Here is a 23593-nt window from a genome sequence, read left to right as displayed (position 1 = left end):
TAACTCATGTTCCCCTTTTGATATCTTCTGTCTCACTCTCTTTAAATGGGTTCATTTTATTCATTTCTTTCATACCTTGTACTTCTACTCCATTGATTTTTTTTCTATACTGCCTAACTCTCCAATTTTTTCTCTTCTTATATTTTTTTGCAAGATACCAGGACCTTCTTTAATAGCATCAATATATATTGGTTCTTCACATTTAATTCAACAAGCTGAATTCTGTGATATTATGATATTCACATTTAATCCAAAGAGCTAAATTCTGTGATATTACATGGGTCACCTTCAATTTCTTTTTTTCCCCCTCCAGCATGGAAGAACTATCATAAGACCACAAAGTCAACTCAAACACAGGACTCTTCATTTCAGAGATTGATAATGAACAGATCCAGAAGGAATGGACTTGGACCCTTGGATTTGAAATCAGAAAAATCTTGATATATGAAGGCAAATTAGAGAAAAAACAGGATTAAAAAGGAAATTTTTCAGATAGTTTCAGTCACCCACAAAAAAACCCTAACTGTAGAAAGAAGCCATAAAAATGTTGAATTTAGCCAGAACTTCAACCCAAAGTCAGTAGTTGTTAGGCAACAGATAGTTCCCAGAGAGAAACCACCACCAAAATGTGAAAAAAAGTCGAACACTTTGAAACATAATTCAAATTTACCTAATCAGCCAAAAATGACAGCAGGTAAATGCTATCAATGTAGTATGTGTGAGAAAACCTTTATTAATACTTCTTCCCTTCATAAACATGAGAAAAATCATAGTGGAGAGAAATTATTTAAATGTAAAGACTGTTTCAAAGCCTTTAGCCAAAGTTCAGCTCTTATTCAACCTCAAATAACTCATACCGGAGAGAAACCTTACATATGTAAATAATGTGGGAAAGCCTTCACTCTCAGTACATCCCTGTATAAGCATCTAAGAACCCACACTGTCAAGAAATCTTATAGATGTAAGGAATGTGGTAAGTCCTTCAGCTGAAGGTCAGGGCTTTTTATACATCAGAAAATCCATGCTGGAGAAAACCCTTATAAATATAATCCAGGTAGGAAAGCATCTGGTTGCAACACATCCCTTCCTGGTCAAAGAGTTCATCCCAGAAAGAAGTCCTATTTGTGTAAGGAAATGTAGCAACACCTTTAAATCTAGTTCATCCCTTCATTATCATCAGATAATTCACACTGGAGAGAAAACTTTCAAATGTGGTGAATGTGGGAGAGCCTTCAGTCAGAGTGCATCACTTATTCAACACGAATGAATTCACACTGGCGAAAAGCCCTATCGATGTAATGAATGTGGAAAAGGCTTCACTTCTATTTCACGACTCAATAGACATCGAATAATTCATATTGGTGAGAAGTTTTATAATTGTAATGAATGTGGCAAGGCCTTAATTTCCCATTCAACTCTTATCATTCATGAGAGGATTCACACCGGAGAGAAACCATGTAAATGTAAAGTGTGTGGGAAACTCTTCAGGCAGAGTTCAGCTCTCATTCAGCATCAGAGAATGCACACTGGAGAAAGACCCTACAAATGCAATGAGTGTGGGAAAACATTCAGGTGTAACTCATCCCTTAGTAATCATCAGAAAATCCATACTGGAGAGAAACCTTATCAATGTGGGGAATGTGGGATGTCATTTGGCCAAAGTTCAGCCCTTATTCAACATCGAAGGATTCATACAGGAGAGAAACCCTTTAAATGTAATACTTGTGGGAAAACATTTAGACAAAGCTCCTCACGTATTGCACACCAGAGAATTCATACAGGGGAGAAACCCTATGAGTGTGACACATGTGGGAAATGTTTCAACCATAGGTCATCCCTTACTAATCACTATAAAATCCATATGGAAGAAGAACCCTAGAAAGTAGATTTGCATGTGTAAAAGCCTTAAACCAAAGCTCATCAGAGAATACATACTTCAAGGGTGATGTAATAAATGTAATGGATATTGAAAAAGCCCAAAATCATTTAGTGCCCATTAGCTATCAAATCCCATGAACAAATCTTGATTATGTAATAGCTAAAAGGAAAGCATTCATACCTGTTGCTTTTTAAAATAACTTGAGGATTCATAAGTGGAGACACTAACTTTGGGCATTTGTAAAATAAAAGGTGTTTGATTTTCCTCTTTCCTACAGCAGTGTAGTCTAGCTATCACATGTGATCATCATAAACATCAAGTGGATAGGGATTTCTCTGGTTTTCTCATAAAAACACCAAACTCTACACATGATATTTTTTATAACATTTTAGTAGCATATGAGTGAATGAATCAAAGAAATTATACATTTTTAATGAAAAGGACCAAAATAAAAGATTAAAATAAACTGTAAACTACCTCTCAGTCTCTGGGATTTATCCTTTTCTTGTCTTAATGTCAAACTTTGCACATGAATTTCATTTAAAATAAAAAAGATTTCAGGGGCTGGGATTGTGGCTCAGTGGTTGAGCGCTCGCCTTGCACATGAGAGACCGTGGGTTCGATCCTCAGCACCACGTAAAAATAAATAAACAAAATAAAGATATTGTGTCCATGTATAACTAAAAAAAAAATTTAAAAAAGTTTTCATTAAAGGAGAAAGAAAAATCTGGTCTCTGATTTAGTAATTACTGTGAATTAAAAATTTCCACCTAATTTTTCTTTTAAGAAAAAAAATATTGCTTTGAAATTATTTATTATGAAGATATACCCACTAATATCTTGTGAGCTGTCACCTAGGGGTATTAAATACAAAATAGGCAACTATTTCAATTTTAAAGCTACTATGAGGTTTTCTCATTAAAAAATAAAATAAAATTTAGCCAGCCTCAGTAATTTAGCAAGGCTCTAAGCAACTCAAAAGCTCGAAAAATGTTTTTGTGGTGTGAATGCTCTTTCTCAAAATGTTGAAATTCTAACCTCTGAGGTTATATTAAGAAATAGGGCCTTTGGGGAAGTGATTAAGTCATGATAGTGGAGTCCTTGTGAATGGAATTTATGCCCTAATAAGATAGTCCCAGACCTGGTGAGGTGGCCCACACTTGTAATCTCAGCAGCTTGGGAGGCTGAAGGCAGGAGGATCACCAATTCAAAGCCAGCTTCAGCAACTTATCCAGGCCCTAAGCAACTTTGGAAAGACCTATCTCAAAATAAAGTTTTGTTTTTCTTTTTAAAGGGTTGAGTACATAGCTCAGTAGTTAAGCACCCCTGGGTTCAATCAATGGTACCAAAAAAATACAACCCTGGTGTAACTTGCTCTGCCCTTTAATCAGAGGATGCCATCTTTGAACCAGATGACCCTCACCAGACAACCGACTAGCACCTTAATCCTGGACTTCCCAGCCTCAACTGTGAGAAGTTTCTATTGTTCAAAGTTACCCAGTCTTGGATATTTTGTTATAGCAGCCCAAATAGACTGTCATATTATTTTGTAAATTATTTTATAAACTTGGTGTTTTTCCCTCCAAATGCTAGTGATCAAACCTAGGGCCTCCTGCATACTAGGCAAGCACTATATACTACTAAGCTACACCCCGCAACCCAGTATTTTTTTTTATCCCTGCTTCAAGATGTGTACTGTATTACACATTGCAAATTTTAAGAAAAAAGGCACAGACCTTCCTTTAAGAAGCCATGGAGTAGGGGAAGAGAAGGGAGTTGAGGGACTATGAAAGAAATAGGGAAATGTGTCACTGTATATAACTGCTTGTTTTATCAGACAAAACAGTTTAATTATGACAATATGTTGCAGTGCAAGAATGTTGTAAAGTTTTGCACTGGATGAAAAAAGAGCTGTAGGGGGCCTGGAGATATCAAAGAAAGCTTTGCAGAGGCAATGAGGCCTGAGCCATTTTGGATGATAAAAACTCTTGCAAAAGTGAGATAAGCATTTCAAATAAGTAAACTACATGTTCAAGAGTACAGGTGAGTAATATGGCACATTAGGAAACGTGTAGAGCTAGTGAGCAGAAGAATAAAAGATATTAAATCCTGAGGAGAAGGCAGAGGCCACATAACAAAAGGCCTCATTTGCCATGGTAAGGAACTTGTGTTTTATCCTAAAATTAATATTCAGCCAAATGTGTGGGGCATGCCTGGAATCCCAGTGACTCTGGAGGCTGAGACAGGAGGATCACAAGTTCAAAGCCAGCCTCAGTAATTTAGCAAGGCTCTAAGCAACTTAGCAAGACCATGTCTCAAATTTTTAAAAAGAGATGAAGATGCGGCTCAGTGGTAAAGCCCTTCTGGGTTCAATCCCAGTACTAAAAATAAATAAATAAAATTATATTACTATCAAGCAAGGGAATTTGTTCAGCAACAATGTATAGAGGATCAATTTAGGAGGAGGTTAAAGAAACCTAGATAGACTGATGCCTAGAAATTTAGACTATTGTGATTCAAGTGATAAATGAATGAGAATACAAATTCAAGCAAGTGCTGCATGGATGAAGAATAGGAGACAAATAATCCTTTATTAGAATAAACAGGGTTATCCCAGGCAAATAGGAGAGGGTGTTGAGTAACAAGAAAGCTAATTTGGCCCACATATAAGGCTGCCAGACAGATGTCCTAAATTTAATGATTACATCTTGAATCCTGCACTGTCAGGACACCCTAAATGTATTCAGAAATTTTCTTCCAATTAGTAAAATATCAGCAGTTAGAGCTATTTTTTCTGCCTCTGTAATTGTCATTTAAATCACCTAAGTAGCAACACAAGCTGAAATCACCTCTACCAAGTGATCTGAGCAACCCTTTATGGTGTCTTCTGTATGTTTGGCTAAGGAAAGATGAAAGAGAACTAAGAGTTGAAAATACTTGCTTTCCATCTTAAAGAAAGGATAAGAATATTGTTTTGGCCAAAGTCCCAAGTTGTAAACAAATAATTATTAATAATTAGATGTCCAAACAGCACACATGCTCTAAAACCAGGGCCAGCCTTATTCCAGTGGACCTCCTTCTGAAAGTTAGGAAGTTAATGCCAACCTCTAGCTTCTGAAAGACCATCATCAGTTTCATGCTTCTAGTCAACAATCAGAAAGGACCTCACTTCAGAAACCATGTTCCTGAAAGGACACCAGTCAATACCCTATTCTAGTGACCACATTAACACAGTTGAAAATCTGTCTGTTTATAAACGCTCCTGCTTCTAAAAATCCACCAATCCTGGATACTGAACTTTAGGAACCTTGGATAACATCAGCTTTGGCTTTCTTCAGAGAGACTGTTCTTGCAAGTGCAGCTCTCCCGTGCAGGAACACGTGAAGCTCACCTTTTCTGCATATCAAGTTTAATTTATGGTTGAGTTTGCAAGTCTGCAACCATTTCAACAGTTCAACTTACTGTTAATTTACTGTTAGCCTCATGAATGAGACTATTAAATTCAGTATTTTAAATTCTTGCAATGATTGCTATAATCTATTTTATATTTTTTGGTAAGAACACTTAACTTTACATCTACCCTATTATCTATTTTTATTTGTGTATATTTGGATCTCAAATTCAAGTGCAAATTTTTTATTAATTTTAAAAACTTTGGGTTTCTGTTGAATGAAGGGAAAATCCTTTGAAGCTCTTCAATATGCAGTTGGTTATTTAGAATCAAAAACAATGGTTAGTCAGATGTATACTCCAGCATACACTAGTAGTTAAGCTAAGAGGTATATTATTTCCTCAATTTGTCCTGTAGAAATGGATAATGTAACAAATTTCCTGATTTAAAAAATTCAGATGAAAATAAAATCATCACAGCAGAAGTTGTAATGACCTTCCACACTATATTTCATCTCCTCAATCTTTCCAGGACAAATGACCAGCTGAACATACCAAAGGTATTCTCTGATTTTGAAATTGCAAACAAATTTTCAAGTGCCAGAAAAAAACTGCAATAATAAAATGTAATAGCTCTTCTTACTATTATTGAGATTATTAAAGATTTAAAATGCCTCTTCTTTTTTTACAAATATCCCCATAAGGGGAAAAATTTCTCTGAGTGATGCTTTACTCCTGAAAAATCTTGCTTGGTAGGCTATTTTATTCCTTGCAGATGAGACCTCAGAAACAATACAAATTTTTTTTCAGAAACTCATTTAATTGAGTTGAGTGAAGTAAAATTGTATCACTTTGGTTGAGAACAAATTTAGGTAGATGCATAAAAGTGCAAATAATTTTTAGTCAAAATTAAAGCAAAGTATAAAAGATTCTGTGAAAGGTGTTGGCTGTCCTTCCTGTATTCTGCATTTCTTCATAATGCTACACAGACACCTGTTAGCCTCCTATTAACACTGGTCTAATCATCTGGAATTTGTTTCCTTAATTCAGCATTTAAACTGAGCAGTTAAAAGGATTTTTGTTATTTTGTGGGCATTCAGAATTTCTTGATTCAAAACTTATTGGGACTTAGAGTTTCAGCCCTGATATGTAAACATCTTGGAAGTCATCGCTCCTCCTTACAACAGAAAAAGTTGGTCAAACTGAAAATCAATGACAGTTTCTTTCTGTTACAGGAATGGGACCTTCTAAAAAACTGAAGCCACATGAAGACACCCCCACTGGATATGTCAAGAGCTTTGTAATGTTTTGAACAACTAATAAAAAAAAAAAGACACCAGCACTTGGAAGCACTGAGTCTTGTGATCAAATCATAAAGATTTTAGACATGTTGCTCAGAGTAACAGGCAATGAGTTTATTAGGACTAGGAAAGGGGACACCCTCAAGGGAAAGGGGGACAGTGTGCCTCTCCTGCACTTGAGTTTTATTTGTGATTCCACAGAAATTTCCAGAGAGTCCCGCCAAAGTCCACCTCTTGACTTTTGACTGACAACAGATTGACATCAGACTTTCAAGTCCCCACTGCCATGACAACTCTAGGTCACCTTGGCCCATGCTGACAGTTCTAACTTGGATATTTAACTTTAAATTCTTAAAGCCAAGAAGGGCTGCGGGTAAATTGTGACATTATTTTAGGCCTGCATTTGTCCTGTAGATAACAGATAGTTTGCTGAGGAATGTGACATATCCTGTCCACTTAAGCCAGGCAGAGCTTCAGGTAAATTGCTTCTTGGAAAAGAAAGCAAGTGGGGGTCAGCACAGTGGGCCCATTTTATAGAATTATTCCCTTATCCTCATGTTCCCATCACTGGCATCCGTGTGTCCCCACTCACTTCTATGTTTCTGAGAACTGAGGTCACAACAGTGTAATCTGGTGATAAAGACATACCCAGAAATAGCTGAAATCTGTTTGTTTGGAGCAGAAACTACTGGAGCCTTAAACTGGTGGGAAAACTTAAATGGTAATTTTGATGAATTGCCAGGTGTTGAGTATGTAACAGATTGAAAGTGTGAGAACCTGCTGGGGCCCACAGTCTTATGGGATTCCACCATACTTCCATTGCAAACTAGATTGAATTCCAGTTGGTTCCAGGAACCCAACTATATTCACATAGTGATGATCTGAGAAATATCAGCTCTGCAGCAGGTGAGTAACTGTTGTGAAATATACACAGTCTTCACCATAGGGTGGGTGGGGGGTGGGGAAGAGAACTACAGTCCATCAGGGGGAGAGTTTGCTAGATTCTTAGGCTTACTGGGGGAAGGACATTCCTTCCATTTTTCTCCCTCTAACCTTCAAGGACAGATTTGGGGATGTTGCAACCAAGAAAGAAAGGCAAGGAGGCAAAAAGCTGTACCACCAGAGGGACACCTGAGCAAGTCCCAGCCACTACATGGATACACAGACACTCAGACTTAATTGGAAGGTGTAGAATGCACTCCACAACTTGCACCCATACAAATAGTCCACTATAACACTAAATTACACAGAAAGAGCCACAAGACACAGACCCTCCTTGTGGAAAAGTAGTTAAAGTTAAAGTGATGATAAAAACAAAATGCCAGAGGAATTTGAAGCCTCTTGTACCTATGGCTAGCCAATTCTCAGCCTAGTAAACATGAAGCTAGCAGCATATTAGAAGGATCGTATAGCATGATCAAGGGAATTTACCCCAGAAATGCAAATCATTGATTGATTTTCCATATATGAAAATCTATGAAATATAACAGAGCAAAGGGAGAAAAACATGTTTATCTCAATGCAGAAAAAGCATTTCACACTCCAACAGACTTCCATGATAAAGGAACTGAACTAACTAGGAATAGAAGGGAACTTCCTTAACATGGTCGAGGACTCTTATGTAAAACACACAACTAACATCATACTCCAAACTTTTCCCCAAAGATCCTGAATATGACAAGTGTTCATTTTTTGCCACTTCTACTCAACATTGTACTGGAAATTCTACCCAGAGCAGTTAATCAAGAAAAAAGAAAAGCCATCCAAACTAGGGAAAATTTAAAAAAAGAAGAAAAGAAAAAGAAGAAATAAAACTATATTTGTAGGTGATATGACTTTACATATAGAAAGCCCTAAGTATTCCTAAGAATCAAATAGAGCTCATAAGTGAGTTTAGCAATTTTGTAGGATACAAGATCAACATGCAAAAAAAATTATTTGTATATACTAGTAATAATCAACCTGAATAGGAAATTAATGAAATTTCTTATACAATAGCATCAAAAAGAACAAAATACTTAGGAATAAATTTAATCAGTAAGGTGCAAGACTTATACTCTAGCAATCAAAACAATGTGGTTTGATGCATAAAGCGAAATATGTAGATCTATAGAGAGCCCCGAAATAAACCTACACATATAGAGTCAATTGTTTTAATCTCTTCAATTAATTTACTGAGATAACTGAATACACTAAATAATGAATCTGGATCCCTACTGCATCAAAATTAACTTTGAGTGAAACAAAACTTGAATGTAAGTGCTAACACTAAAAAATCTTAGAAGGAAACATAGCCAAAGATTTGCATGACTTGAATTAGATGAATTTCCTAGGTATATCATAAATCAGACTTCATCAAAATTGAAATCTTTTGTGTATTAAAAGACACTGAGAATAAAATACAATCCAAAGAATATGGCAAGTATTTGCAAGTTTTATATCTTCTAAGTGCCTCCCATCTGAAACATATAAAGAAATCTACAACAAAAACACCAGTTTATTTAAAAATAAGCAAAGAGCTTCAATGGACATTTCTCCAAAGAAGATATACTAAGAACCAATAACCATATGAACAGAACATTATTACTCATAAAAGAAATGCAAATAAGAGCCACAATGAGATATCACATCATACCCATTAGGATGTCCATTATTAAAAAAAAAACAGAAAATAACAAGTGTTAGTGAAGATATGGAGAAATTAGAATTCTTATACATGCTAATGGAAACAAAAATGGTGCAGTTTCCATCACATACACTATGGTTGTTCCTCCATAATTTTAATACAAAATTATCAAATGACCCAACAATTCTTCTCCTAGGTCTATACCCATTTGATTGAAAACACATGCCCACACAAAACCTGTACACAAATGTCCACAGCAGCACTATTCACAAATACCAAAAGATGTAAACTACCCACATGTCTATCACTTGATGAGTGGATAAACAAAGTGTGGAATAGCTATACAATTGAATATTATTCAACAATCAAAAGGAATAAAATATTAACACATGTTATGACTCAGAACCTTGTAAAGATTTTGTCAAGTGAGAGAAGCCAAACACAAAAGGCCACATGTTATCTGATTCAATTTATGTACCATCTTCTGAATAGGTAGATGAGGGTTTGTGGGAACAGAGGAACAGGGAGAGATTACATAAGGGTGCAAGATTTTCTTTTGAGGATAATGAAAATGTTCTAGAGCTAGACAGTGGTAATGGTTTTTCAACATTGCAAATGTGGTAAATGACAATGAATTGTAAACTTAAATTTATTAAAATGGTGAATTTATGTCACCTGTACTTTACTAAAATAGTGATAATAAAAAGGCACAGTAATTAGTAGGTATTCAACATATAGAAGTAATAATAATAAAGGTGATAACTATTCCATTTCTTATTTGAAAATTCTCTTTTAGTTTAAAAAAAAACTAAATAAATTAATCATTTTTTGGTCTTGGCATCATGCAGGCAGAACTCTCAAAAGGAATATTGTCTAGACATGAACTTATCTATAATAGTAGCCACTTTTCATTTATGGTTTTTATATTTGCAATTTTCAATTAAAATTTAGTTTTTTACTTGCACTAGTAACAGTTCAAATTTCAATATCCGGTGGCTACCATTTTGAGTAAAGCAGATAGAAAAGGCACTTCCCTCACTGTGGGAAGTTGTATCAAACATTCCTGGTCTAGACCCAGAGATTCTCTCTAACAGTAAATCCCTCCTAAAGCAAATGTCTCAAGTCAAGCAGAATTTCCCAGTGCTGGCAAACAGGCAGCAGTAGTCTCCCGTTCCCTTCTCACCACATCAATTGGCTTCTGGGTTAGTCAAATTTTCCTTGTGTAACCAAAATACTGACAAACCAACTTAGAGGAGGAAAAGTATGTTTGGGGCTCGTAGTTTCAGAGGTTCAATCTACAGGCAGCTAACTCCAAACTCCATCACTTTGGGCCCAAGATGAGGTGGAACAACATAGCAGAAGGGCAGCAGTGAAAAAAAGTTGTTCACCTCCTGGTGGACAGGAAGCAGAATGAGAAAGGCAAAAGAGAAGCAGGGAAGATGAAGCTTTCGAGGTATACCCCCAGTGACCCACCTCCTCTAGCCAGGCCCCATCTGCCTACAGTCCCCACTCAGTCCATTCAAAGGTGGAATGACTGGTTAGGTTACAGCTCTCACAATCTAATCATTTCACCTCTAACTATTCCTGCCTTAGTGCAAGAGCTTTTGGGAGACACAGTTTATTCAAAACATAAGAGCTTCACAGTCCCTAATGATTTACCTAATGTACCAAGCACAGCGTGACCCCTTTCCTTTCCCAAACCAAATACAATGAAAAAAATTAAATGAGATGAAGAGCATCTCTCTCAAACCCAGATACTAATAGAGGGAAGCCAAGAGGCAGGGAGGGGGTTTAGCTTCCTAGGTGACTTAAGATCACTGTTTTAGTTCATTTGATGTGGCTTTAACAGAATACCACAGACTACACGGTTCACAAAGAAATGTATTTCTGACAGTTCTAGGGACTAGGAAGTATGGGGACCACATGCAGAGATGGCCTTCTTGCCATGTCAGAGCATGGCTGAAGGAATCACATGGCAATAAAACACACAAGAAAGAGGAAGGGAGGGCTGAATTCACCTTTATAATAAAGCCACCCTCTAAACAATGAACTCACTGCCATGATAACAACATTAACTCATTCGTGAGGGCCACTCTCTGCATGACCTAGTCTTCTCTTAAAGGTCTCACCTCTCAACATGGTTGCACTAAGAATTAAGTTCTCAACACATGAACTTTGGTAAACATGTTCAAACCATAGCATCTGCCATTATTTTCTCTCCACACTCTCATATATTCTTTGTTCTCAGGGGATCATTTACCATCTTGGAGCAATTTTTAGTTTCAGAGACCACAGGCTGTAAATCCTACTGCCTTCAGCATCTTCTAGCTTTGATTTAACATTACTGAGTATCCATTTCTCCCTTGTGAAGTGACAGTAAATGATGAAATTTCTACTACCTAACTCCTCTTGAAAGTTACCTAAATAAAAGAGACAAATGGCAGCTGCTGTGTCTCTTACAACACCTTTGTGTACATTTTCAGAGAAAAAAAAAGAAATTGAATTCACTTCTCTCAACAGAACCCATATTCATAAGCCTTTCTCTCAAATTTTTATTACCTAAAAACATATTTTTGCTGGGTGCAGTGGCACATACCAGTAATCTGTGATGTTTGGGAGCTTGGGAGGCTGAGGCAGGAGGATCCCAAGTTCAAAGCCAGCCTCAATAACTTAGTGAGACTCTGTCTCAAAATAAAAATTTTAAAAAGGGATGGGGATGTGGTTCAGTGGTAAAGTGCCTCTGGGGTCAATTTCTGGTACCAAAAATAAAGAAAGGGTAAAACATATTTTTCACTTTTTATACATAATCAAATATGACAAAATGATGGGACTTGTTCTTCCAGAGAGTTGAGAGTTCTGTGAGAAATAGGTGGCCATAGGCCACTAGAGGGCCCCCATTGACTAGGGCCTATCTGTAAAATGAATTCAGAAGGAATCACTGAGCTCCAGAGGCAGAGAGAGACAAAGCCAGGCAAGGTGTCACATGCCTGCAATCCCAGCAACTGGAGAGGCTGAGGCAGAAGGATTGCAAATTTGAGGCCAGCCTCAGAAACTTAGCAAGGTCCTAAATAATTGCATGAGACCCTGTCTCAAAATAATAAAAGGAATGAGATGTAGCTCAGTGGTAAAGTACACCTGGGTTCAATCCCCAGCACCAAAAAAAAAAAAAAAAAAAATTAATTAGGGAAGAGACCAAATTTGTGCATGAAATCCCAAGCAGCACAAGGTGGGTAAGGACCTTCTGAAGACAGATCAGTCATATGCAGGCATGAGTTGGGGTGTATTTGGCCATGATTTGAGTATTCACATAGGACTGCTACCAAGAAAGGGCTTGCTGCCCAATGCACAAAGAAGTCAACACTGTTAACACTGGTTCTTGAAAGAAGAGCGTCATTGAAGGATAACAGTAAGAACATCCAACCCTGATCAACCAATAGCCCCAGTAAGGGGAACTAGGGAGCTGATTGGTCATTAACAGGAGTCTTGGTGGAGTAACCTGCAACCAGCAGGTGGGTCCAGGTAGAACTGATGGATAATTCTGGTCCATCCTACAACTGTTAATGGCACCCCTTACCTCTTAAGTCCACAGGCCCTGTTCTTTTTTCTCAAGTTCAACTAATCAGGAACTTTGCCAGGCCCTCAAGTTCATTTTAGTTCAGGTCCTAGGGTTCTGTGCCTGTATCCTATAAATTTTGAGGATTTTTTTTAGAAACAAGGAAGCTACTATTTTTCAACTCAGTTTCAAGCCTAGTGTGTCACTAGAAAAGATCCAAGGTGTTCCTAGAGAGGGGGTCCTCACCTCAGGATGAGTGGGGTCCTTGATAAACATCACAGAAAGGAATTTAAGGACATGACAGCTAGAGGAAAAGACAAAAATTTATTTAGGAAGGAAGAGACACATTCAAGGGAGGATGTGGGCTGTCTTGAGGGTAAGCAGTAGCTCCTTACTCTGGGGTGTTCATATTTATAAAGGGACAGTAATTAGGAGGTGGGCTAGAGGTGAAGTCAGGGTGAAGTTAGATAATCTCGTGCCAGCTTTTCCTGCACTTGCACGTTGTCTTCACATCCTAGTACTCTTTCTGGACAAGGACAAATGTTTATTTGTTTACAGGTTGATTTTTTTTTTTTTGCCTTCTAGTGATTCATGGGTACTTCTCTTTTGAGATTCACTGTATTTTTTTCTCTGTATTTCCAGATCCCCACCTCAAGTGACCCTTTTTCTCTTGAGGCTATGTCTGACAGGGATCAGGGCTCTAGGTACCCAAATGTTCTCAAGCCTAAACTAAGCTATATTCTGAAGTAGAGCCCAGTGCTCTAGGCACACCAGGGACTTGAGACAGAGTCCCATTGGAGTTCCTATCCATTCACCAGGGGTATGCAGAATGGAACCTCATGCACAAACCATCAAACATTTCCAGTTCTCCATCTGCCACAAGACACTAGGGACAACTCTGTACAGCACACCAGGAGTCTGAATGGAACACCATGGTGCATATCCCCATGATGACCACAAAGTGAACAACATCTTTAACCCCACCTACCTCCAGAATCCAGCTAAGATTGTTGGATTGTTCCCAGGTGACAAAGCCAAGTCAGGAAGACACACTGGGAATGAGTGACAATCTGGGGCTCTGCCCATCAGAGGAACAGAGTTGGCAAATGCATTTCTGGTGGAACAGCATTTCCTGAGCAAGAAACTATGGCAGAATGTCCAGAAGGCCCACTGCCAAAGAGGTCTGTTTCCTTCATTAGGTCCCACATCCCAACACTCCTGTATTAGGGATTAAGTTTCCAACACAGGCTTTTGGGGAAACACATTTAAACAAAAGAAGGCAGGAAGGATGCTCACCTTCCTGGGTAACGGGGTCTGCAGTCCTTTTCTCCCTGCTCCCTTCTTCATTCTTAGTGCTTGGAGGCTCATTGACTATCATGGGACACCTTTTAGACTCAGGGATGACAGCTGATCTTTGAATCCTGCCTTCACCTTTTTTAACTAGTGGTCCTTTTTTTTAACATTGCTGGGCCACCCTTTTGGGTTGACAACCTTTTAGTGGAAGCTTCTACTTTCAGTCTCTTTGATCATAATAACACAAATACATGGCAGAGTCTCTGTCTCTCTTACGTAACTGTACATTTCCAAGAAGATATTTTTCAGCAGCAATGAGTTTGTCTGTGCAGATCCTATTTTCATAAGATTCCCTCTTGCACAATTTGTATTGTCAGTTATGTAGACACACCTATCACCTTATTTTTCACTTTTCTAACAAGGTCTAAGAAAAGTCAAAATAATGAGGATTTCAGTCCTTTGCCCAATATTGTTTTCCCAGAGAGATGATGAGCTCTGTGAGAAGCTAATTTCCTGACTGTCCCATTAGGGCCCCCATTTACCAGCACCCACTATGGAAAAAAATATTTGAGGGGGTTGGTACCCTCAGAGTTCATGTTTGAAATTCAAGCACATGGATAGGGCTCTGCCAGGCTCTGGGGCAGGGGGTCACTTGGAGATAAAGATTCTCAGAACCCTGATCCTGATTCCATTGAAAAGACAAGGCTTTATCACAGTTCTTTGCACAGATGACCCCTTCCCTAAAACCTACATAATAAAGATAACATTCAGAATTGAACTGAGATAGGAATTTGAAATTACAGAAAGAAAAGATATACTGAGTCTCAAAAGAAAAGTGCTCATGAACCATAGGAATGCAGAAAATTTTACCCATGAACTGTTGGAATGCAGAATAAGCAATTCAACCAGCAACCTTGGCTGTGTCCTTGCTGGCAAAAAAATCACATGATGTAAGCACTAGGAAAACTGGCCCCAAAGTTCATCACTTTGCTCTGAATCCACTTCTAGCAGAGCCCCCTGGGCTACTATCCCTTCTTCAAATATTAACATCCAGACCAAGAGTACTTCTCACTCTTCCCACATCCTCCCTTAATGTGTCTCTGCCTTTCTAAATAAATCTGTCTCTGCCTGTAACTGAAGTGTCCTTAAACTCCTTTCTGTGATGCTTGTCAAGGACCCCACTTGTCCGGAGTTGAGGTCCCACTCTCTTGGAACACCTCCATCCTCCTTCAGTAACAGAACACTGGAAGTAGGAGAGTCCAGTTCCCATTTCTGATGCTACTACTGCCTCCAAAAGCTCTCCAGATGGCTCCCTGACTGGTTCCAACACCTACAGCAGGCCAAACTAGGAGGAAATGTAGACTTCCCCCCATTCTATGCCAGATGTGTCTTGGAGAAAACCCATATATACCAACGACCAGAAAAAAACATGGGAAGGAATTTGAAGTTTGTGCCAAGTAATTTACCATGTTTTATTGGTATGTTCCAGGGTCCAGATGTGTTTTAAGAAAACTGAAGTAAGCCAAACCTGAAGTGAACTGAAGGATGCCTAGTAAACCTGCCTCTCAGATCTACAGTATGCCCTATCCATCCAGGTACATGATGAGAGACTTGAGGGATGACACACCAAAGTCAGATGTCAAGCATTAAGTGCAAAAGAGATTTCTAACTGATGGAACACAGCCACTCAGCATGCTGGGGAAAGCCACATCCATCAGTGACATGCTGCCCCAACCATGCTTACTACAAAAGGAATTGGCCCCACATTTGCTCTTTCTGGGTGAAAGAAGAGTGTAAAGGAGGAGAGAAAAGGAGCATTCCATATAGACATGAGCAGCCTACAGATCCAGATAGCCACCTCTGGGCTAGTCATACTATTAAAGACCAATATGGAATCAATGACTCTGGAGCATATAAACTTCTCAAGTGGGCTGCAACCAGACTTTACCTGGACCCTTCAGTGGACAAGATCATCACCATACTGGATATTGGTGCTGGGTAATACCATCATTGGGACAGATTTAAGAAGTCATTTGGAGAGATCTGGATGATCCTTATTGTACTCAGGTAGCAGTCATCCAGTTTAGCCTGGGGCCAGCTGCAGAAAATAACTCTTTAATAAGATGATTGTCAATGGCCAACAAAATGGGAAAGAGGAAAAAAAATAGAAGGATGGAATCATAGTCTCGGGGATCAAGCTAGAGCCTGTTCTAGGACTGACAAGGTGTATTCCTTCTCCTCCTGCAGCAGCGGCAGCAGTGGCCTCTGGAAACTACTACCTCTTCCCATGTAGTCCCCCGCTGTAGTGACCATTACCTCACTGCCACTCCCAGTGTGTGGGTCACCATGTTCCACCCAGTGAGAGCACCCTCTCCTTCCATGAGGGCTCCAGGACCAATCCACTATCTTTCTCAGGACAAACTGAGGATGGAAGCTCAAAAGACACAGCAGCACAGTATCACCACCCTGGGGTTCTGTGGAAGAAAGGGTCCCTGAGAAACCAATAGCTGAGGCAAGCATGGTGGTACATGTCTGGAATCCCGTGGTTCAAGGCCAACCTCAGCAATTTGGCAAGGCCCTATGTAACTAAATGAACCTCTGTCTCAAACTAAAAAATATAAAGGGATGGGGATGTGGCTCAATGGCAAAGTGCCCCTGGGTTCAATCTCTAGTACAAAAAAAAAAAAAAAAAAATTCCAGCAGCTGATCTTGGAAGAAACATGTTTCTTTCTTGCTTTCTTGTCTGGGTATTTTCCATTGTCATCGAATGTGCAAATATGGGCAGTCAGAGAACAACAGCCAGTCTTTCCTGTGTGTATTCCAAGGATCAGTACTACAGATAAGCTGCCATGAAGTCCACTGGTTATGCTGTTACATTCCTAAGAAAACCTAGTGCCTATTCCTCTTACTTCTATGGGAAACAAGCAGCTACCAAAATGGAATGTCGAGCAGAATCACCATCCTAATTCTATGTTCAATTTGTATTTGTCATTTTTTGATGGGGAGAATCAACCTGCAGGGAAAAAAATTGACCATTTTTGTTTATTGAGTATATCTCATTTTATCACCTAAAATTAAAGATGGCCCATACTAATTATGGTAGTGGCACAAAAGTGTGTCTTAACTCCTGAAGTCATATCCTCAGAAAAACAAATAGAAACCAACCACCCAGCACAGCCCAGTTCTTTTCTTTCCTCTCTTTTCCCTCGTTCAACTAAAGGAATCTAATGGATAGTTTCATTTCTCTATGCCATCACCAAAAGACAGAAATTTCTTTCTATTTCTATCAGTTGGAGTTGTATGTAATTGAAGAAATCTGGTGTTTGGGATGAAACTTTTTTCCTCCAGTACTGGAAATTGAACTACCACTGAGCTATATCCCCAGCCCTTTTTAATTTGAGACAGGGTCTCACAACGTTGCTGAGGCTGGTCTCAGACTTGCAATCCTCCTGCCTCAGTTTCCTGAGTATCTGGGATTACAAGCATGCATCATCACAGCATTGGGATGAAAATATTTAAAAGAACATCCTGAGGGGCTGGGGTTGTGACTCAGTGGTAGTGCGCTCACCTGGTATGCGCGAGATCCTGTGTTCAATCCTCAGTACCACGTAAAAATAAGTAAATAAAATAAAGGTATGAAGAAAAAAAAAAAAAGAACATCCTGTACTACATTTTAACAAACAGAAATGAAATGCACTGCCTTGTGTTTGAATAGAAGTCTTGGGGTTAGAACTGGAACTTTTATCTTCTATTTTTACTGTTGGGTGTCTGCAGCATCTCATTATCATTACTTAAGTCTGGGCAGGGAACTATCTCATTTTAGAATGTTTGAATGTAACAGAACTATAAAAAGAAAAGGAAGATTGATGTTGTGGTATGTTTTTTAATAACTAAAATAGGTCAATTTTCAACAAGATAAAAGAGCTGGCAACAAGGTGTCCAGATGCTGAGAAGCCTGTAAGGACTTCCACAGGAGTAGTCATGAGGCCAGCCAGAGGCCCCAGAATTAGTCCTGACCTTGTCTTTCTGAGAAGCTTTGGACCCTGGCCTGGACTAAGAGGAACATGTCTCCCCAAGCACGTCTCTTCCATGTCTTCCTTCATGGTCCTTAAGTAACTATATCAGCTGGCCCTGCACACTGCGCCCTGAACAGGGTAGAAAACTGGGGACAGACCCATGGTCCTTACTTCACAAGAATGGAAAGAACTGAACACTGCTCCCCCACTGCTCACGTGCAGATCAATGGTCTTGAGGGACTAAGCTACTGACCCTGTTTGGGGCAAATTTGGCCCTTGAGAAGGGCAAGCCCTGAGGCAGGGGTGCAATGACAGATTCCAGGTGACCTAACCCAGTTTTGAAGTTGTCTGTTCTCATCGTCTCTTCCCTGTGCACCCAGAAGCCCCCACTTCCCAACACCATATAGGTCAGGCCCTTCCACCCTCTGCCATAGATGAACCATATTGAGGATGCTGAAGACTAGGAGGGGTCCTGGGAATCTTGGGTCTTCCATAGTCATCCCCACACTTTTTTCCTGTCCTTCTTACTGACCCCACTCCCTATGGGTCTGAAGCAGCAGTGGTTGACTTCTCCTGACTCTAAACCAGGTCCTAGACTTAAAGACAATTTGAACTTTGATTAACACTTCTCTTAAGAGGATAGTGGGGTATTGTTAAACTACGACACAAAGACAAGACCATCGACTCCAAATTAAATCAAATTAAAGCAAGCTTGTAATTAGGACCAGCCGGGGCTGTCTCTCCTGAAACCCATGGGAAGAGAAGTGCACCACAGCTCTCTAGTAGTGCAGCTTTAAGCACAGAAAATTGCAAAAAGAGCAGGTGTCTTGAGAACTTACAGATAATATGATTTTGACAAGCATTACACAAAGACAGGTAATTGGTTAGTGATTAGGGAGTAAATTTAGATCCCAACATCAGAATTTATGAGGCGCCACTGGAGTTTCAGAGAAGGTCTTTATCTGGCCAGGTAAAGCCAGAATTTATGAGGCACCACTAAAGTTTCAGAGAGACTTGTTATCTGGTCAGGGAAAGCCAGGCATGGGTGAGTTCAAGGCATGGGAAGGCATTCCAAGCAAGTTCAGAAATCACAGTAATTTATAGTACAGTCGAAATTAACTTTTCATGCCTTTGGGATGAGATGGCTCCTAATCGTAAGAGGGAATTAGGGTGGGTTTATCAGTATCACTGTTGGACACATGGGACAAAGAATCCTTTAGAATGCCTGCAAGAATTGTACGCAAAAAAAAATAAAATAAAATAAGAGAGCTCATGAATAATGGCATAATTTGGTGTGAACATACTTTGTATAACAGAGTTACAAAAAATTGTGCTGTGAATGGATAATTATGAATGTAATGCACTCCACTATTGTCATGTGTCAAGAAATAAATTAAAAAAGAAAGAAAAAAAAAAGAATGCCTGCTGTAGTTGAGATCAGACTCACCTTATTTCAGATATCCAATCAACACTAAAATATCTGGGTGTGATGGTACATGCCTGAAACCTCAGTGACTCTTGAGGCTGAGGCAGGAGGACTGCAAATTCAAGGGCAGCCTCAGCAATTTAGGTAGGCCCTAATAAATTTACCAAGACCTCTCAAAATTAAAAGTAAAAAAGGCTGGGGATGTTGCTCATTGATTAAGCACCCCTGGGTTCAATCCCAGTTCCAAAAAATAACAACAACAAAAAAAAAAAAAAAAAAAAACAAAACTGGTTTTGTTTCTACCCAAAATGATTCATTAGAAGCAATTAAAGTCTCAAATTCTTATGTCAATTAATACGCAAGTGTATATCCAGAGTGGGTCTGATTCAATCAGGTGGGTGTTATTTAAATTCTCTTCCTTTGCAGGGGATGATACCAGTACTGAGAGATAACAAAGGATGTACCCAAGATCACAGGGCAAGCTGTTTGGACTCTAACAAGAATGTTAATCCCATTACTTCAAAACTAGAAATGACTGAAAGGATCTTCTGTAGTCTTTTTTCCCCCTCAGGACTGGGGATTGAACCCAGGGGCAGCCTATATTTTGAGATAGGATCTCACTAAGTTGCTGAGGCTGGCCTTGAACTTACAAACACCACTACCCCTACCCGACCTCTGCCCAGAAGATGGAATTACAGGCATGTGCCACTGCACCCAGCTCTTACCTAGTCTTGATTACTCCCAAAGGCTTTACCTCCTACTACCATCACATTAGTGGGCAAGGCTTCAATGTACAAATTTGGGGAGGACACAAGCATTTTGGTTGTGACACCCATTAATCCTCAATTACTTTTCTCTCCATCCGGATCTTGAATTCCATAATTTTGGTTGCATAGATTTAATGAATATTATTTGTTGCTGTTTAAAAGAAAGTAAATAATTAAAATAAATTAAATATTTTTTTTAAAAAAAATTGGTGATTTTTCTATCTGTTTTAGTTTCTTCTAAAGCTGGGAGCATATCTCAGTGGTAGAGTGCTTGCCTAGCAGTCACAAGGCCCTGGGTTCAATCCCCAGCACTGTCCCCCCAACCCCTCCCCCACCCCCTGCAAACAAAGAAGTTTCCTCTCATAATCTTGAAAATACAAGCTGCTCTAAAACATGATGAAATCCACTCTCCTTTACAGACTTATATTGCACCATTGGGCTTGAAAACAACAGACCTGGCCCCGCCTTCAGAGAGGGACAACGATGGGAGACCCCTGGGCTATCACTGGTAAAACCATATCTCCTTAGGCTCTTTAGTATTCTAGTTCAAAGCTGTTAGAAGATGTCTTTAGAAAGTCTGACCCTTTAAATTATGCAGACCCTTGCCCTTAGGTTCCCTCTGCACATCAGCACCACAGAGGTGACATATGAATGTGCCCCATGACTCTTCTTGCTCCTCATAACTGAGGGACAAAATAGTGGCCCTGAGGGACCTTGTCCTGGCCTTATGCAGAGTGGACACAGCCTCTACAATAAGGCCGAAATTCAGAGATCAGAACATGATGTCCTCATGGAATATGTCTCCTCTGTCCCTCGCCTTCAGCATGGTAAGGGTCAGCCTTGTCTGTGTGGAGGGAATTGCTGTGTGCTTTTGTCTCCTTGATGATTCTCTCCAGCCTCTTACCTGCTATTTCAGATTCTCCTGGAACCACTTACACTTAGGTAAGAGAAATCATGGAGTCTCTCCCAACATTTCTTTCTTATTTGTTCCAATCTCCTTTGTTACATAACATTTAGTCCCTCTTAAATTTATTTTCCTTTTGTCACTGGGGAACCTCAAAAGACTACACTTTTATTTGCAAATAAAATACTTTGTTGGCAACTACCTCTGGATCACCCACTTATTTCTAACCTGTAGAGACCTTCTTTGGCATCAGAATATCAGTATCACCTTACACTTTCATTACTCCCACTATTTTTCTCCCCAGAATTCTACACCAATGCCCTTATCATTTCAAAAATTCAGCCTCATATAATAATAATTTAATTTTTAATTATTATTTTTTGCACCAGGCATTGAACCAGGGGTGCTCAGCCACTGAGCCACATCCCCAGCCATTTTTAATATTTTATTTATGTTAGGTGCAGGACAGGCTGAGTAAGCTGTCTGCAGGGCATGCCTAACAAAGTTAGCTGCAGAATGACCTGGCCACTCAAACCCCCTGTCTGATTCTTTATCACCTGTTTGCTTCAAGCCCAAATGCCCGAGCACTTAACCCCCTTGTGTGCCAACAAGGCAGCTTGCAAACCCAGAGACCCTGTTAGATTTAGGCAGCACAGCAGAAGGGCTATAAAAGCCTTCCCCAGCTGCCCCCTCCCACTTCTTTCCTCCTTTCTTTCCTCTTTGTTGCACTGCTGCAATAAAGATCTCTTGGTTGCTCCTAGTGTTGTGGTCACTTTTCTTTCATTTGGTGCTCAAACCCGGGAGAGGGTTAAAACCCACTTTTGGGTCCCTCTTCCTTCGGAAGTGCCACTCACCAGATGACCTGAGCCCATCTTCTCGATCGCCAGAACTACATCCACCATGGCCTTTGATTGGTGAGTTTTCCATTCCTGGAGTCCTAAACCCAATGGTGGTGTCAGGAGGATTTGACCTTTGATTGTCCGGCAAACCTCTTTGCCCACCTGCAGGGAGGAAAACACCCCACCACAGCCTTTAAGGCTACGGTGGCCCTCAGGGACTCCTTCCTAGGGCAGAATAGACTCCTGGATTCAAAATTATTCCCTTCCCTTCCCAGCTGGTAATTTACCAGCATAGGCTTTGTAGGTCTCCCTCAAAGAACTGTGTAACCTCCAGGGACACACAACAGAGAACTGAACATCACACCCCACCCATACCTTCATGGTCTGGTGGCTGTCCTAAAGTCCTAGGCCTCACCTTCAAGACTCGGCCGCCAGAGAGAACCTTACCCTCCTCTTCCTCCCTTTTCCCCTGTCTCTGTCTTTCCCCTCTTTCCACCCCTAGGAGTATCCGGCCTCTCCAGGAGGGGTCCCGAAAAGCCTTGGCCAAGGTCTCCCATGGCTCCAGCTCTGGCTAGGATGAGAGCTTCGACTGTCAGGATTCGGTGACGACCAATCTCTGCAGCTCGAACCTGCCACTAAGGCACTCCTGGTTTTTGGCTCTAGCGGGGATGCCCCTTTTGCCAATAAATTAGTTTCCTCCTTCTCTCTTATACTATCTTTGCATCTCCTTCCTTCTCCTTTATACTATCTTTGTGTCTCCTTCCTTCTCCCCTATATTATGTTTGTGTCCTCTTCCCTCCTCCTTACACTATGTTTGCAACATGGGTAATGTGTCCTCTCTGCCAGTCGACTCTCCCCTACAATGCCTCTTGGATAACCTCAAAACCCTCTCCTTGACACCAGACATCAAACCCCCAAAATTGATCAAATATAGCACCCAAGCCTGGCCCACTTATCCCTTAGACAACCAAAGCAGATGGCCCCCTTTTGGGTCCTTGGATCCCTCCATTCTAAGGTATCTCTACAATTACTGTGAGCATTCAAAAAAAATGGGTAAAGATCGCTTATGTCCAGGCTTTCTTCTTGCTCCGTTCCAATCCTGCTCTCTGCACCTCTTGCAAACCTCTACAAATTCTTCTAGCCTACAAACCAACCCTCCCATTACTGATCCCCAACTTTCTCCTTCTCTGGACTCATCCACTACTTTTGACCCTGCTGATGAACCTCCACCCTATCGCCCAGCTCCAATAGATTCTCACCCTCAATCTTCTGCTCCAGACTCTCCGCCATCGCCCTCACCTCAGCAAACTGACTTCTCCCCTCCATTCACTAGATCAAAAACCCAAACCAATGCCCTTCCTCAAATAACTGCCCCCTTGCGTGAGGTAGCAGGTGCTGAAGGCATTATCCGAGTACATGTCCCCTTTTCTATGGCTGACCTCTCCCAAATTGAAAACCGACTAGGCTCATATACTACCAACCCAGTTGTATATACCAAAGAATTCCAATATTTAACACAGGCCTATAGCCTCACCTCCCATGATGTCTATATGATCCTCTCCAATACCGGCACATCCCATTGGGCCCCAAGCAGTCCCA

General features: G+C 40.1%; 1 pseudogene; it reads left to right on the top strand.

The window, feature by feature from the left end:
* The window catches only part of LOC114083701 (zinc finger protein 354A-like), a 44722-nt pseudogene extending 42360 nt beyond the window's left edge, over positions 1-2362 (top strand).
* Positions 2363-23593: the final 21231 nt, after the last annotated feature.

The sequence above is a fragment of the Marmota flaviventris genome, chromosome 5 (genome assembly GCF_047511675.1).
Source record: "Marmota flaviventris isolate mMarFla1 chromosome 5, mMarFla1.hap1, whole genome shotgun sequence".
NCBI classification, from domain to species: Eukaryota; Metazoa; Chordata; class Mammalia; order Rodentia; family Sciuridae; genus Marmota; species Marmota flaviventris.
This window is presented reverse-complemented; position numbering and strand designations above follow the sequence as displayed.